Here is an 18,686-nt window from a genome sequence, read left to right as displayed (position 1 = left end):
CCCCCCTTTCCTGCCCTGCCAGGCCTGTGCTCGGATCAAGGGTCTAGTTGGGAATTTTAAGGGGGACCCCACCCCCCACCCCCATTTTTGGGGGTGGGGTTCCTCCTTAAAATTCCTACCAGAGATAAAGGGCCTGGTATGACTTTTGGGGGGAACCCCACACATAATTTTATTATTCCTACCAGACCTAAAGGGTCTGGTATAGTTTGGAGGGGGGCCGACACGCTGGGTTTTTTTTGTTCTTTAAATGTTTTTATTATTTTCTTAACTTTTTACAATTGTTATTTTTTTACATTTATTTAAATAGTTTATTATTTTTTTTTCTTTTGTTTACATTTTTGTAAGTCAAACGGCTTCTGCACTTCGGCTCAGCCAAATATGCTGTGCATGTTCGGCTGACCGAAGCCAGCCAAAGTCAGCCGTCGTACGGCTGATTAATTTTCAGTACAAAGAGCAGTAACCCCGAGCCACGCTCGGGATTACACTGTGCGTCACTTACTTTGTCCTTACGAGCCCCGCTGTGTCTGCATCCGTCTTTTCCGGGTTTCTTCCCTGCGAGCGCCCGCCTCGGGGGGGGAGGGGGGGGGCTCGCAAGGGGGCGTAACCGGCAGGAAATCTAAATAGTAAATATAGAAAAAAATTATTTGAGATAATCAGACTGCCAGGGAGGTTAATGTGCTCAAGGTATTTTAAGACACTAGAAATGCTGCTGCTAAGATTTCATGCTGTGGGTTTCTCCATTAGGAATTTACCCAGTTTTGTGAATGCATGTTGCATACATATTTGAGACTGAGAAAATGTATCCTTTATCCTACAGCAGACAAATTACATCATCTCAGGTAGGAGTAAAGTTGGGAGGGTATGCTTTAGTTTAGTGGACACTTTACATCCTAGAGACACTTTAGGACTTTTCTGTGATGTTTCTGTGTGCAAATGTACCTCAGTCACAGTTAGTGATGGGCAAATCTGCCCAGGTTTGTTTGACCAAGGGTTCAAATCTTATTTGAAATTTGGCAAACTCAAATCTTGGAGATTGTTGTATTACTCATTTAATATGCACACAGGAAGTGGAATTGTGGAATCTTGTGTCCCCTAATGCACTCCTCTTGCTAGCCCCAACATCACTACCATGTCGTGTAGTCACATTGGGGCCTGCCAGGAGGAACCACAGAAAGTGACAGGGGGACGCCCTTTAGACAGCTTTGTGGTGCAGAAGATTGAGGGTTCCATGAACTGGGATCAGACCAGGTAAGCACAACCTCTTTCTTTACAGAAGCTTTTTGTTGTTTTCAGTGACAGGGTCACTTTAATCAGAGTTTGATTAGGGCGGAATAGGGACTTGGAAAAGGTAGCAGCTTTACCCACTGCCCCTTCCCCATCTCTTCAATTGATGTTGATAAAGATAGGCACATAGAAGCTGCTCCCTTTGCATGCACTGGTATGGCACCTCCCCAACAGACACCAACTCCTTGTGCCTGTTGTGAAGTGACAGGTTTTAGAACACTTGTGATATTCCCCTTGTTTACTGCGGGAACATGAAGGTTGTGGTTCTATTGTAATAGATTTGTGTAACTTTTATATTGATGGGTCTTTAATTCTATTAGTGCCTGTAATTATCTGTAATCAACCAATAATGTCCTGTCTGAACCCTATTATAGTGTAATATGGTTCAATAATAGTAGAGTACAAAAACCTGGAAGATCACAATAGTTTCTAGATTTCTAAGTGTAGATGACAGTTATGCTTAGGTCCTGACCAAGTGGTCCAATTGCCTAAGGGCCCATTCACACTGGCATGATGCAGTAAGGTCAATGTATGTTGGGTTGGAGGCAAAGCTATGCTTTTAATACATAATAGCAACCAAAAGCACCTGGTTTGCAGTGCACCACAACACAAGGTAATGTAGTAATGTGTGCTGTGACACTCTCAATCTCAAAATATGCTGTATTTTTGTGTTCTGCTGCATTGATAGCCCACTAGAATCAGTGGGTTGCCTTAACACAGAATAAGTGCAGCACTAAAAAAATTTAAGGTGCAAAAGTGCGATAAAAATGGCTATAAAATGCACTGTGCAAACTGATGAACTTTAAATAAAAGTAAAACATTCATACAATAATTGTTAATAAATGTAATCAATATATCATAATGTTAAATAGCAGTAATATTTATTAGAAAGAAGTCCACTTCAACCTCTGTGGGTTCTCACCTTAAGAGGTGGATCTCATCCAGGTTTCTTTTTAAACTGCTATAACCTGGAAGCTTGACATATTAAATTGGATCTCTGCTATTCCTGCTACTTAACCCCTGAGTGGGAGAAAGCTGATAAACTGCATTGCAGTCACCTGCAGTGCCATCCAGTGTGCTGTGGAAAAATGCAGTAAGTCTGCATCGTGGTGTGAACAGGGCACACATTATTAAGTGAAATAATATTCACTTAAATGAAAGACGTCTTTCTTTTAAGAATGATTTGAACACTTCTGTTTGGAATTATTATATATTGATTATTTGGATCTGATTAACAATTATTGTACTACAATTTTATTTTATTTTATTTTTAGTTCATTAGATTACATGGTGTACTTCATGGCAATTTTTTTACACTTTTAAACCTTGAAAAGTTTTTAGCGCTGCACTCATTCTGTGACTGAATTATCAGTGGTGTTGCAATATATTGCATAGTTTGTATAAATTGTGTTACTGTTTTTCAACTTTCAACTTTTTTTGCTCAAATATTTGATAAGAATAAATTAATTGCATTTTCACTTTTTTCCTTTTGTTTATTCAGGTCTTCGACATGTTCATATTATTATTTCAGAAAACTACAGTGTATCGTATGTATTTAGCATGGGTTTGTGTTATTATTATAAATCAGCAGCTATTTGAAGTCATATTTATATATAGATATTATTGGTTTTCTACTAGTACAATATTCTAACAGGGTTAGTCACAAAAGGGTGCAGAGTTTGGAGAAGGCAGAAGTGAACAATCTAGGACAACATAGCTGATTTGGAAAAATTCTCCAATTCACCTCACTTTCCAGTTCAGCTATTTAAATTGTTCACTTCTCCTGTCTTCTCCAACCTCTTCACCCTTTTTTGAATAACCCTGTAAATGTTTTCATGCTCCTCTAGAGAGGCAGAGCCAGCTGTTAATCAGGTGGCAGGGTGGACACGACAATATTGTCGGGATCTTTCCAGGCCGTTGCACGGCTCTGTGCTGTCAGCATATAGCGGGCAATAAATTTTCTCCTGTGACCCTAAAGATGACTACAACCAAAATGGTTGGGCCATAGTTTTGTTTTAAACATGCACAATACCACTGGTCATGGTACATTTCACTCCTAACTTGGTAGATACCATTCCAAAGATTTTAGAACACAATACATACACATGTAAAATGTTATTTTATGTTCTTTGAATTTTTATTGCATATACCCATAGAAAGCAATATCCCTCTGTGACTGCTGGACATTGAAAGGGGAAAATGTGCAGAAGATTCTAGCTGATCCTCTATTACCATTCAGAAGATTTAATCTGAAACCAAAAACCAAGGCTGATTTTACCTTTTTAATTCAAAAAGAACTTTAAGTATGCCTTTACACAGGTATGAGGATACCAATATCTTTGCCCCCACTCTCCTCAGCAAACATTAACAATCCTCAGCGACTGGGTATCTGCATTCATCTCTATGATGAATGAAGGTTACTGCAGGTCACACCACTTGTCAGCGCAGATACTCAAAATTGCATTACTGGGCCACTGACCTGCACCAACAAATGGTGTGCCCTGCAATAATGTCCATTTATTACAGAGATGAATAGGTCTGCAGGCAATCACAAGAGATTAGGTGTAAAAGAAGCCCTTGAAAAAATATCTCATTGTTTATTATTTTAAGTTAAAGAAAGTTTAGCAAGAAAGGTGATGTCAATAACTTGTTTTCTCTCAGCTCCTTATCACTCCCAGGTCAGATATCTTAGCACTTGTAGATGGAAATGTATGTGATGACAGGATTTTCTTCTGTTGTCAGTTTTTGCACCTATAGCTGCTTTACAACAGCAGTACCAAAGAAGACACAGGCAGTATTAGACATGATAGCTGACATCCCAACATTTGCAGGTTGTCAGTGCAAGAAGAGTATTTGATATGATAACAGCTAAAACCTTGAGGAAATGGCCAGCACAAACCAGATAGGGGTCTTCACAATTGTCTTTACAATTGAGATCTAAAGAAATATAGCCTTCTAAAATACTTTTTTTTTTAACATGAAAGTAACAAATGTGTAATTCAGCATGTAAAGTATAAGTAATGACTACATCATCTTCAATTTAGAACTGAAGTTTAATATGCTTATATTTTACCTTTCCTATCCCCCCCCCCTTGGTAGGCATACCGATTTGTGCCTTTACTTTTCCTTCCTTCCCCCCCCCCCCCCCCATAAACATGCTAATGCCATTTTCAATTAAAACATTTCTGTTTTAACTATATATTTTTTTTAAACCTAGTAATGCCATCACTGGACCTCTATGCTTTTGTGTGAAATGCAAGCAGATCATGGTTGGTGGGAGGGGCCAGCAGGGTGCTGTACATAGCTTTCTGAAATCATCACAGCACCCTTCTTCAGTATTCCTCTCAAGAGCCCTCAGCCCTGATGGAAGCAATGGGCTGGCCCTTTGGAAGAGTTATGCAAATATCAAACTGCCTTGATGTGTGGATGTCATTCTGCAGGAGTGGGCATTCACTGGCAGGCTGCATTTTCCTGCAGGATACCCTAGGTAATGTGCATGTGTGATGCTGAGCCTCCATAATTAAAAGAACTGAAATCCAAAGAATGGAAGGGGCAGGTCAGGGACAGTCAAGCTTATCTTTGCTTTGAAAAGGCTGGCTGCTTGGCTGTCAGGCTGATGTAATGGCTTCAATACTTTCTGAGCCACTAACCCAGAACAAGTGTGAAGATCAGACATGGCTTAACTCTAAATGTATTTATTGATTGACTGTATACATATCATTAGTCAGTAACTTAAAGTTTTGAAGCAAAAGAGAGCCAAACAACTAGAATATTGAGGCGTTCAGCAATGTCAGCCTTCATATATCTCTCAGTGCAGTTTTTCTTTAATATGTCAATATTGGTGCACTTGAGAATATACACCTAATGCAAAAAAAAAAGGAGCAAAAGGGAAATAACTGTATTGTCATGGTTGCCAGCTGTGCATCATTCCAAAAGCTATAATTGTATGCACTAAAAGTAGAAGGTGTCTTTCCTCACCCTTTCTTGAATACCTGTGGTCACCAGATGGTCCTGTGTCACCTGGGAGATTTTTAGAAAGTTTTGCATTTACACTTCTCATTCCCATTCAGCTGGAAGTACTACAGCACTATTTCAAGTTCACAAAATAGCTGGGAAATATAGAGCATTGACTGCTTGATCTAGTCTCTGATGGCTTGTAAAACCAGCTTGTCCTTGAGTCACAAAACCTTCAACATTATAGAACTATTTCCATGCAAGGATTGTATTTCCTTGTTGGCATTTCTAAGCAGCAAACTATTCTTTATGTGTAGTATAGTACCATGCTGTGTCACTGAAATACCAGAAGAGATCTGTGACAGCTCTGAACTTTTTCTCCTCTGAGTTTTAGAGCAGAGAATGTCAGCAACTTAGTAACACATTGAGAAATGTGTACTTTTTATTACTAGCCCTAATGTGCTTTGCTACCATTTTACGCACAGGGACCTCCATTACACTCTCCTTGTAACTAAAAGAAAATCACAATTAAAAATGAGAAAATTAAACATTTGCCAGACCTGGAAAAAGAACATCAGCTTCCACAAAGCAACTAAAGATTGAGATAGTCTGTTATGTGTTACCCCAGCTGTCACTAATTTCACCATATCAGCGTCTCTCCCTTTGCAAAACAAGGTAGCAAAATAACTTGTTTTGTTCCTGAGATATCTGATCTACAAAAGTTTGGTAATTTTTCTCAGTACAGTATGGTAGCATTTATTTTTTAGTACCAATTTATTAGTGACCAATATTGGTATACAGAGTAATAAACTAACATTTTAAACAAATAATACGTTAAAATAGTTAGTGCATAAAAAATAGTGCAGTACATATAAACATTATTCAATCTCTTGGAAGTTTTCATATTTTATTATCATAAAACCCTGAATGACAGTATCACAGTGTATTGTTCTTTTTTTAGCTGATCAAGAAATATGTTCTTTAATGTCAAAATAATTCAGATCTCTTCAAAGTAAAGAAGACATCCAACAAGACCCCAAAGTGTTGGACATATGACCATGTTTGACACTTCTTTCATAATATAAAGGTAAAAAGAACACTGATGGTGGGCTGGTTATTTTTGGCATTTTCACTTGGATTCTACATGGTACTATTTGTTGTAGCAATTATGAGCTTCCATTGGATATATTGGTTGAACACTTTATGGAGTGCAGCTCACACACAAACTGTCTGTTCAGGCAAAACCATCACGCTTCCTGGCAGAGGTGTAACTAGAGACTTCAGGGCCCCGGTGCAAGAAACCATGAAGGGCCCCCCCCAACCGCCATGGCACCACATGGTTAACAGAAAGGCTGCTGAGGTCCCCAGCAAGCGCGGGACCTCAGGCAGCCGCTTGTTTAAAATTTTAGTGCCGGTGTTCTGTCGAGAACACTGACCCAGTATCTGCGCTTATGTACAGATGGGATTAACGAGAAAACCGGCATTTATTTACAAAGTATTAGTTTGCAATTGTTAATCGTGACGGTTAACATGCCGTCCATGGCAGTAAATGATGGATGGAATATTTTTAACGGTCACAATTACCGATTTAAACTAAATACTTTGTGAATAAATCCCTGTTTCCTCAATATTATTGGTCTGTGCGCAAATTTGGCAAATTCGACTACGTCGGCGTTCTCGACAGAACAGCGGTATCTGCGATTAGTATTGGGGCATTTTCACGAGTATGAGTACTCGTGAAAATGACCAGTATTGGCACTGACTGGTGCATCCCTACTTAAAAATATAATGCATTGCTGGGACTTGTAATCCTTCATAGTTGGTGCTATTCTGCATTGCTGTATAATCATCATACAGCAATGAGGAATACAACCAGCTGTGCGAGACTACAAGTCCCAACAGTTCATTATAATAAAAGTCAGCACTACAGAATATCACCAGCATTCCCCCCCCCCCAGAATTTCCCACGTCCCCCTTCCAACTCCAGACTTACCTTTCCTCTCCTGCAGGGCCCTCTTCCTCTTCTCGGCAGCCAGGGGGCAGGGCTAAAAGGAGAGGGGCCCGGCGGTGCCTGCAGCACATTCTGCGGGACTGGTGACAGCCTCTCCATCACCGCCGGACAGCTACCCGTACATGCTGCGGGTGGCTGTGCGGCACGGAAGGTGCGGCACGATCTCGGGGGGGGGGCCCTCTTCTTCCTTGCTGGGCCCCCCCAAGTGGCGGAATGCCAGGGCCCGGTAGCAATTGCGACCGCTGTGACCCAGTGCTTCCTGGTAGTGTTGAAGTTTGCTAACTCCCTATGGCATACCCATGCATTCCTATTTGACCATCACTCTGAAAGGTAACCCAACTGGCCAGTGTCGTTCCCAGCATGTTTTCCATCTGAGGAGGGCATGGGGGTGGTGGTTGAGTGACGCCGCTTAACTCAGTGTCCTGCCCAGCTCCTGGCAACCAATGGCATCACTGCTTGCCAGGCGCTGGGCAGGATGCTGGCCAGAGAGTCCCAGGTTGCTATAAGTTGAGCGGGAAGATGTGTATGGCCCTTTACACATCTACCCCCCTGGTTCTTAGCAGCCTGTGATGCTCTGGCTGAGAAGGGGGTGCAAACATTGTGCAGTAGAGCAGCCATGCCACTCTGGCTGCTGCCCCCCACTTGACCCAAAGAAATGCCACCTCAGGCTGCCTCAATAAATGGTCAACACTATAACTGACCAATAGGACTGTGTGGGAGGCAGGATGGGGTGTACAATCTTCTGCCAGGAAGAAATATCATGAGAGAACTTAATAGGCTGTTATTGCTGGATTCCATCTGAAAACGATGTTTGACAATCATGCAGATGCTTTGGCTTTATTAGTGTGAGCCACTGATCTGGATGAAATATAGAGATAAGGTGTTCTTTTCATTTACTTTGTGCTTGATCTGTCATTGACTTAGAAGTATTGAAGCCTGACACAGGCAGACAATTTACATTTTCAGAAGGAGGTCAGCAGCCCACATATATCATAAGAGGTATATTTAAAATAAGAGCACAGATCCCTTGTTTTTTTGGATTTGTGTTTAAAGTGAAGACATGTAGATTGCTTGTATTTTTAAAAGGCAATGTCATACATCACAGTATTTTAGTAGAGGGCTATTTGGTTCCCTTTGGTCCTCTCACCATAACATGATTGATTATACAGCCTTGTTACTGCATATTTAAATTAATTAATCATGTTTGATATAAACAGTAGGAAAATCTATTGTGCTCTGTATTGACATTCGCCAAACATTAATGACAGCTTAACACCTCATTAACACTTCACAATTTTTTTCTTCATTAATCTGCAGGTATTTGTTTCAGAAATGACAACTTAACATATTTGACCTATAACTTTAAAAAAAATCAAATCTTTTTTAAGGATGTAGTTCACAATATGTTTTTGGGGGCTTTCTGGGTTCTTTTGAACTCTTATCAGCATCATATTTTCTTATAATGTACTTGTGTTTGTAAAAAAAATGACCACCTACATGGCTGGTCCACTGAAAAATTATATTAATTGGTGGAGCCTGGTGAGTCAAATCATCCCTAAGGATGAGGTTGTGGTTCCTCGATCTGTGGGTTCAAGATGAATCTCTTGGGTTAAAAACTTGTGGTCTCTGCAAATTTTTTGTTCAACTGGGAGAATATTAAAAACATGATGCTTTGCATGCTGGCCTTTAAACTATGGCCAACAGGCTTATAAGGGCTAGTAAAGGAGTGTTTGTATAAGAAAGCCCCATCACTATAAAAGGGGGGGCATGTCCGTGTCAATGGATTGGAAGCTATTGTAGAGAAAGCATATGGAAAGCTGACAAGCTATACAGAGAGAGATCAGGGTACTTCAAATTTTGACTGCCAGCTCTTTGAAATTAATCGCTTTCCTGCCTTTTTGGTCTCATTGTTGTTGTCTTTGTTCATTTTATTTTGTGATTGATGTTAGGTTAGTTGTCACTTTTAACTTTGTTCCCATCAATAGCATTTTTTTTTCTTTTGCTACAAGCTTCCCTTTAGAAAAGGTGAACTTTTGTTTCAGTGGTGGTACTGTGGTGTTTCCATTTCTTTTCGGAGTGTTTTTTTCATGTTTTATTTATGTTGATAGGTCTTTTTTAAACTTTGGAGCGCTTAAAGCAGAGCATTCACTTATTACTATCCATCTGTTCTTTAAAAAGCCTTTTGATTGCAGCATGCTGTTGCATCATTTTGAAATCAAAAACAAAGTTCTAGAATAGCATGGACCCAAACCACCATTAATTATATCACCTAGATTGAATGCACTCTCCGATTCCCAACAGATAATATAAAAGTTAGGCGTACACCAGTTAGACCCATTATCCCTAATTAAAACTGCCCGTTTGCTGTCCAATTTTACACTGCTGCATCCTCTGCTGTATGTTAACTCTTGTTGTAAAACAACTATGTGTAGTCTTTCTCTAACACATTTCGGCCAGTTCTCCCTCATTAACCACTTCAAGACCAGGTGTTTAGACCCCCCTTCCTGGCCAGGCCATTTTTCAGTGTTCAGCGCTGCGGTACTTCGACTGACATTTATTCCGTCATGCAACGCTGTACTGAAATGAATTTTATACCATTTTTTGGGGACAGATAGAGCTTTCTTTTGGTGGTATTTAATCAATTTATTTTTTACTATATTAAGGAAAAATTATTGAACTTTTTGGGAAAAAACGTTTTTTTTCTTCATTATGTTAGGAAACAATGATTATTACCCACATTTTTGGTAAAATATAAAAGACGTGGGTCACGTTGGGTAAATAGACACCAAACATGTCATGCTTTAAAATTGCGCGCACCCACGAAAATCGCAAAAAACTACCATACCCAAAATTGACCATAGGCGACGCTTTAAAAGCTTTTACAGCTCATCAGTTTAGTGTTATCAGTGATTGATAGCCCTAGAACTATTGCTCTCATTCCGACGATATGTAACATGTGCGGCGTGATGGGAAAAATCGTCGTTTTCGCAGGTATGCGCACCCGACGCCTGTTTGCATGCATGTATGTATGGGGGGGACTTTAAAAAAAAAAATATTTTTTTTTATTTGTAACTTAACAATTTTTTTGGGGGGGAACGTAAATTTTTTTCCCTATTTTTTTTCCACTTAACTTTATTGCTATCACATAGGGGGTTAGAAAACCCCTTATATGATAGCAAAATATGTGACAGGTCCTCTTTATGGAGACATCAGGCGTCTCCAAGACCCCTAATGTCACCTAGGACCCCCCTGAAGAAGCTGATGAAGCAGAGATCTGCTTCATCAGCTTCTCTCCAGCATCTGAAGCTGGAGAGTGACACAAGAATGCGGAACTGATGTAATATACATCAGTTCCGCATTCTGACAGCGGAGAGGGGACCGGTACCGAGCTCCCTCTTATCCCCTGTGACAGAGGCTGTATGCTGGTCCTGGGCTCGCACCAGGCACAGCGGAGCCCGGGACCAGCTTAAAAGCGGGGAGGGGGGAGCCGGGGAGGGAGGGGGGCGCAATTCACAGGACCTCATACAAGCGCGGCAGAACGCTTGTATATTAACGGGCATCGCTGCCTGTTTTCAAATAACGGGCATTTCCCGCTCGCGCGCACCCAGCGGCGCGCTCGAGGAGGCGTGGCTGAGCGGATGTCTAAAGACGCCCGCTCAGATCTAGATAGCTGTAAAAATAGTTGTAAAAAAACGGCCGGCCGGGAAGTGGTTAAAAATGTCCTGCAGGTAGCCAGTTTTACACTACTGTATCATCTACGGTCTCTAAATTCTTAGTAAGAGTTTGATAGAAATTGGCCAGCAGAAGGACAGTTTTGCATCAGTGAGAATAAGACAGCCACATTCTATCTACCATTCAAAGCGGGCCTATTACCATTTGTGGGAAAAGCATGTGTTGCTGCTAAAGCCACCTGAAAAAATGTTTTCAAACTTAAATTAATCAGATTGGGGTGGTGCTGCTGTATGTAAGCCAAGCTAATTGTTCAAGAAAGAAAAATTCCACAGCCACATATGCCCTGCCAGTGTATGTTATCATTGAGCCTTTTTGTGAAAATCACACTGTTTACTATGCACAGCTTTATGGCATCCCTAAACATGTTGTTTAAAAAATGGGGGTATTTTTAATGTAGCCACATGAAAAGACCTTTTGCCAACTGTACTGTAATTTTGTAAACCTTTTCTTTGCACATGTTCCCCCCTCCATGGCAGTGTCCACTTCTCGATGCCTTTTTGACAGTAGTTTGCCTATTAGCCATAAAAATGACCAACATTTACCAATCCCATATATAGGATTTGCCTCTAAGTTCGGGTTTGTAGAATGTTGAAGAAGATTTGCTGAACCTTTAGCAAATCAAACCTAAGCAGATTCACCCATCACTATCAACCCCCATATATGTCTTGAGTTCTCTTCCATCTTCCTTCTGCAGTTTCTGCCAAAATTTAGGTGTTTCAGCACCTCTTACTGCATTATTCATGATATAAAATAAATAAAAAATCAAATAGAGAGAGTGGGAGCCCATCACAATGGCCACAACAGGTGTGCAGATCCAGGAAATCAGTACAGAGATCTCACCAAATGTGTCCAAACGGGCATGAACCTTTGTGATTGTTACATCAATCACAAAGGTTGATATCCGATAATAACTTGAGCCTTCAAAAGGGGGACAATTGATTTTCCAAGTTCTGGCCCCATAGACTTGCATTGAGTTCAATTTAGAATTCAAACTTTTTCCATGTTCTAAAGTTCGAATTCGAACCAAACTCGGGTCTGTTCAGCCCATCACTACTTGGGAATGGAGGTTTCAATAATAAATATATATTTGCTCTAGAAGCAGGGTTAAGGATCTCTTGGAGCATTTGTTTTGTTTTGCACATCTAATTGCTTAATGAGCAATCATGCTGCTTCTCACATTGGAGGTTTTTTTGGTGTTTTCTTTTCTTTTAAGGTAGAATCTTAACAAATACATTTCCTAGTGCACCTCAACAGAATTTAGGTCATACAACAGCATTAGCAGACCAGTTAGGAGACTGTAACGACTGGGTATATGTACACCCTCATGCTTATGTGAACCTGCATTGCTTGTGTACCAATTATCTTTAGAACAATATTATTCTCTGCTCTTGCTCTGCTATTTCACTAAATTAGGCCCATAGTTTGCAAATTTGCAGTGTAGAGGTTCTTATTTGCATATTTGCTACTGTACCATTAAAGGCAGGTAAACATGTTAATTGGCTGCATATTTATTGATAGCAACAGCTCCACATTTTAAAACATTATTTCAGTAAAAAATTAGACATAAGTTTTTCAATGCACTAAAATAAAAAATAACCTCAAAGACTCATCATAATTTTATGACTGTATCTAATGTAAACTGTATATACCCCTATAATTGACACTGACAGAGTCCTCTCCCTCTCCTTGGTTTTTGTACAGTAAGGCAGCATCATCCAAGACACTGCTCAAATAGATTTGAGGTGTCAGCCAAGTGTGAAAGGTTCCGTATTCCTTATCAAACCACAGAGCTATCCAGCCATGTAGTTGACAGTTCCAATACCTTGCACTGATTATCTGTAGAGGTTACAATAAGAACTGTATCCATATACTGCTACTAAATCATCAAGGCGTATTTCCTGTATGAAGTATTAATCTTACAAAAGAAATACTTCTGGCCATAACACTTTTGCCTCTTTTATTTGGGAATCTAAATGATACAGACTTAAACATAATAAAATAAACCCATTAAAGGTTACCTCCACTAAAAATTAACATTTCCATTTTGTGGGGTTTCTAGGAAATGAAATAATAAGCTTTGTGTCTTTAATCTCTCTATTTAGGAGTGATATATCTGCCAAAATATGCAGTTCTGCCAAACTGTGTCATCAGCTGCAAAGTCATATAATGATGTCCCATTCATCTTTATAGCTCTTTTTAAGGCAGGTCACACACTGTTAAAATTTCAGTCCATTACAGGGATTGGCTGAAATTCTTTCAGTATGTTGCCCTGCTGGCTCGCCAAAGATCGATTAATCAATTGACTTTTCTCGAAAGAGCTGGGCTGGAAATTTTGGCGGTGACTGCAGCCAATCAACTGAAGTTATTGTCCATGTATTCTGATAGCTGCAGATACCTGCTATTCAAATATAACAGTCACTGCAGGAGATTTGTCCATCCACTCTGGTTATCGTGGATGGAGGAATCTTTTTTTTTGCCATTTTGAGAAGGGGGAAGGGGGGTTTGAACTATTCTGGCATTTTAGGACCTCAAGAAATATGACAGGCAGTTAGAACATATGTGTTGATTCATTCCAAATACATATACCATAGTTTGCAGACTCTATGAGAGGAATTTATCAAAACTGGAGAAAACAGAATCCGGAGCAGTTGCCCATTTTAACCAATCAGCTCCCTCGTTCAGTTAAGCTTTGAAAAGTAAAGAGAGAAGCTGACTAGTTTCTATGAACAACTGCTCCAGATTTTGTCTGCTCCAATTGTGATTTCAAAACCCTCTATACCTTTTACAGTCTAAAAAAATATACAATTACATGGGTTTTCTTACCAGACATTTTACAGAATATAATTTGGCCTAAACTTATAAAGAAATATTATTTATGTGATATGTTTTATAACAGTAAAAAGAAAAAGAAAGTAAGAAAATGTTTTTAAAAATGTCAGTATTTTTTATATGTAGCAAAAAAAACAAACAGTAGTTTTTGAACACTACCCAAAAATTATATAAAATGTATTTGGCTACAGTATTACATAAACTGAGAAATTGTCAGTCAAAGAATCACAGAACTGAAAACTGGCCTGGAAAGGTAGGGGGTATAAACATATTTTATTTTGAAATGTTTGAAATGTTTTTTGTCGTAATAAGACACTGACTCATGCATAATAAATGGGGGGGGGCTCAGTTTAGCATCTTCACCCAGTGCAGTGGATGGCCCTCTCCCACAATTGATTGATACATTCAGTATTTCAGCGTATAGTTTTGGCTGTTATCATCCTAAAAGTGAGCAAATAGGAAACATGTCATACTCTTTAGATTTATTTTAACCACACAGTGCTATGCCAAGTGGTGGCTTTTATATTAACTTTTGTAAGAGAACTTGTTTGTCATATGTATTTCCAATTACAAGCTTGTAAATTAACCCATTATAAAATAAAAAATGATTGCATAACTGTATATGTAATTCTTTGGTATACTGGATCCTGGGGAAGATTTTTGAGCCATTTCATTGTAAGAGTTCTTATAAAGTCTACACTCCTACTACCCACCTACTGAGCTGAATAATGTGTGAAAATCATAACGTAATAAAATTACAGAGTACTCAGATCAGATACATTGCTTTAACTTTCTGCCTTTACAATAGTTACTTTGTTTTCTGAATAGCATTAGTGGCTCATTTAAATATTCATTTCAGTGAAACTGTCATTTCTGACCTGTAAATAAAAATCCAACATAAACATTTTTGAGGTTTTGGACAGAGCAGTAAAGAATTAAAACATCTGTCAGGTTTTCTTGCTTTCCTATGTGGTGACCACATAGGAAAGAAAGGAATCTGACCAACAGGAACAGACAGGAACGGCAAGTTTAAAAACTTTTCCCACTCTACAATACAATTTGCAGGAGTTCAATCTTAAGGCAGCTAAAGCAAAAGCCACTGTTCTCACCACCCCACTTGAACCAACTAATCCCTGCTGCTTGCAGACCAGTAGTGGAGGTACTGCTCTTTGTACATGAGTAGTGATGAGCTTCAGGTTTGAGTCAATTTTATTCAACCCAAGCTCTAGCTGTTCAGGAAAAAATAGGAACTGCACAGATATACACTGCTATATAGAGTGCTGTATTGTGCTACATAACAGTGTGGTGGGCTACAAAGCATGGAGTGTAAATCCCCTCCCATATTCACTGTGCTATATAGTACTGCAATACATTGAATTGCATTGCAAGTTATGTTACATTGTAGTGAGTACCACCCTTTGTATTCTTTATTTCACATGTTTATATTTTTTCTTCATGTTCAAAAAACAAATAAAAAAATCTATAGTTTGATATTAGTGTTTTAGGGTTAATGTTAATGGATTCCGTATCCGAATTTCGTATTTCGGACTTCAAACTACCATCAACTCCAATATAAATGTACTTTGCTTTTTAACTTCAATATATAATGAATGTTCGTAACGGAACGAAAATACGTCAACGGAATTTTGTATTTCCTGCCTGTATTGTAATGCAACTCTCAGCAGCAGAAGAGAAAACCTCTGATTGGTCAACCAAACGAAATACGGATTCCGTATCCGAATTTCGGATTTCGGATTTAAAAAAAAAACTACCATCAACTCCAATATAAATGTACTTTGCTTTTTAACTTCAATATATAACGAATGTTCGTAACGGAACGAAATTCCGTCAACTGAATTTTGTATCTCCTGCCTGTGTAGTGTGTATTATAATGCAACCCTCAGCAGCAGTGGATCCGTATTTCGGATTAAAAAAAAATCTTGTCATGTTGTTCAACCTCATTTACAGGGGTAATATTAGTTCCTGTTTCAAAGAAATTCAGATCTGAAATTCGTTAACGGAATTTCGCATTTCGGATATAATTCGGAAACTGTAATTCGGATTTCGGATGCTTCCGAATTTACAAATATCAGGAAAATTCGTACGAATTTCGTTTCGTAACGAAACGAATCGCACATGTCTAATGGTCAGCAGCACATCAACAGGTGCTGGTTCAGTGCACTAAATCACCACATTGTAAAGTGCACCAAAGCCCTAAATCCTCAAACCCCCTATTGCCATAGCTGCTAGTCAATCCCTTTTGCCGTCACTCTTTGATAGCTATCAAAGAGTGACGGCAAAACTGTAAATACAACTCTGCTCTCACTGTCAGACACCCGATTCCTGAAAGAAATTGGGTGTTTGAAAAAGCTTAACTCTTTCATTAATAATTGCCTCAATAATGAGGCATCCATTTAATAAACGGTAACTGCTAATTCTCGCTAATTACAGAGCCCCAAATAGCTGATTAGACTGGGATTAGGAAATCCCAATGTTTACCAGCTTTTTTTTCTAAATTTTCAGCAATAGAAACATTTAGCTTCTTTTGCTGAAACGATGTTGCAGGCTTCTGATCGTTGTGGGAACGATAAGAAGCCTTTAGTGACATCTGACCATGAAATGCTGCAGGATCAGTGTCACTAAGGTTATTATTGGCTGTTCTTAAGTTTGATGCAGCCTAATAAGAACTAAAAATGTATTAATTAAATTATCAGCAGTAATAGTGAGTTTCATTCACAATGACTTTTTGATGTAATTAAATAAATAAAGTAAAAAATTTTTTTTTTTTATAAAAATAAAATTAACACATAAAAATTATATATTTTAGGTTTAGAAATTTAAAATGTGCTGCAAACAATAAAGGAAGAAAACTTAAATTTGAACTTAAATTTAATAAAATTAGGCTGCATTGCATTATCCATGTACTGCAACGTGTTAACCAAGTTTGCTTGACATATAGCTTTTATTGTCATGCCTGAAAGATCACTTGCGAAACCTTGTCTGATCAAGAGCCAGCTTGAAGAAACAAACTCACAGCTCTTTATTGGTTTCCAGTGAGTCTGAACACTCACACAAATCAGCAAGGAAATTATTTAGCCTGCCCTACGTCCTGGACATATTGAGAGTATAACAAAAGCAAGCACCAAAAATATTTTGTAACTTCAGATACACAGTATGCGTAGAGCCATATAAAACTTGAGTTAAATATTAGCCTCAATATTTTTTTTTATATAGTTATTTGTTACATAATCAGCATCTTCAATACAGATTCAATTTACTTTCTCAATGGGTTACTATAGTGGAGTAAACATGAGCAAAATTGGCTAATCTTGCTTCCCCAAAACTTACCTAAATAACAACAAACTTTAATGAGAAAGTGCATAAATGTTTTTCTTTTTTCTTTTTTTGTGTGCATTTTGTTGTTATTTTAGGTCTTGTAACATATGTTTTTTAACACATTGCAAAAAAAATACCAAACAAAAACCCAGATACTGTGTCATTTTGAAGACATTATTTAGATTGGTTTTAATGGAGAGGCCAAAAAGACAAAGCCATACATTTTGTACTGACTCCATGAACAGTATTTAGGCATTTTTACTAGGCTGTGTTTTCACATTGAGAGACCAGCCCGGTTAATAATCAAGAAATCAAAATTAGAAATAACTATTTTATAGAAAAAAAAGCCCCATGCATACTATAGGGTCTATTCACTAAGCTGCCGAGGGCAGCCGAGTGAACAACTGACCCGAAGTGAAGTGAGCTGAACGCTGTTTGACTATTCACTTCAGGCTTGTAAGGTTGATTTCAGCCGTATATCGGCTGAAATCAGCCATACATCGGCTTGCTTCGTGTGGCTTCGGGTCGGCCAAACATGCTCAGCATGTTCGGCCGACCCGAAGTGCAGAAGGATTTCGACTTAACCGATCCAACATCTGGATCGGCTAAGCCGAACCTCTGGCAGGCTACTCGCTGCTGTTCGGTCTATTATCATAGATGCCGAACAGCAGTGAGTAAATAGCCGAATGCCGCTCAGCGGCATTCGGCTCGGCTATTTAGCCGAGCCGCACAAATGATTGTGCGGAGCTAGCAGTGACAGCTAGCTCCTCCCCAACTGTTTTCTATTGGCCGGGCGGTTCTGCTGCAGTCTAAAAAAAAAATAAAATAAAAAAAAAATCACCATAGGAATGCATAGCTAGATTCCTATTGGCTATTTCACTTTGCAATAACCAATAGCAAACTAGCTATTGCACCCATCCTCTGCTGCTGTCAATCTGATGGAGAACTGCAGGTCCCCCTCCGCTGATTGGCAGCAGCAGTGGGCGGGTGCAATAGCTAGTTTGCTATTTGAAATTGAAATAGCCTATAGGAATCTAGCTATGCATTCCTATGGAGATTTTTTTTTTATTCTGATGGCAGCCAACAGCTCCGATGTCAGAAGAAAAAAAAAAACACGAGCAGAAGTGAACCTTTCTGGGAAAAGGTGTTTCTCTCCCAGGCGGCCGGGAGCTGTATTAGACTTCCAGAGCATCCGGGAGAGTAATGACAGATGGTGCTCCTGGTTACTAGGTAACCAGGAACACCATCTGTCATTACACACTGAGAACACGGAGAGGCCGCTATGACATCATAGCGGCCCGGTCGGGTTCTCAGTGTGTAATGACAGCGTCCTGGTTACCTGGTAACCAGGGACGCTGATCTCTCTGCAAGTGGCCGGAGCCAGCCGCATATGCCTTCAGCTCGACTGAGCTGCTCGGCCAACTTCGGGAGCTGTACGGGCTATAGTGAAGCTACGGCTAGATCCTTCGGCAGCTTAGTGAATAGACCCCAATGTAATCAGCTTTTACAAGGATGCATTTTTACAGAGTGACACCAGGCA

This window comes from Nanorana parkeri, unplaced genomic scaffold, assembly GCF_000935625.1.
Source record: "Nanorana parkeri isolate BGI_ZX_2015 unplaced genomic scaffold, ASM93562v1 scaffold253, whole genome shotgun sequence".
Lineage (NCBI taxonomy): Eukaryota > Metazoa > Chordata > Amphibia > Anura > Dicroglossidae > Nanorana > Nanorana parkeri.
The sequence above is the reverse complement of the archived record's forward strand: the minus strand, read 5'-3'. Positions refer to the sequence as shown.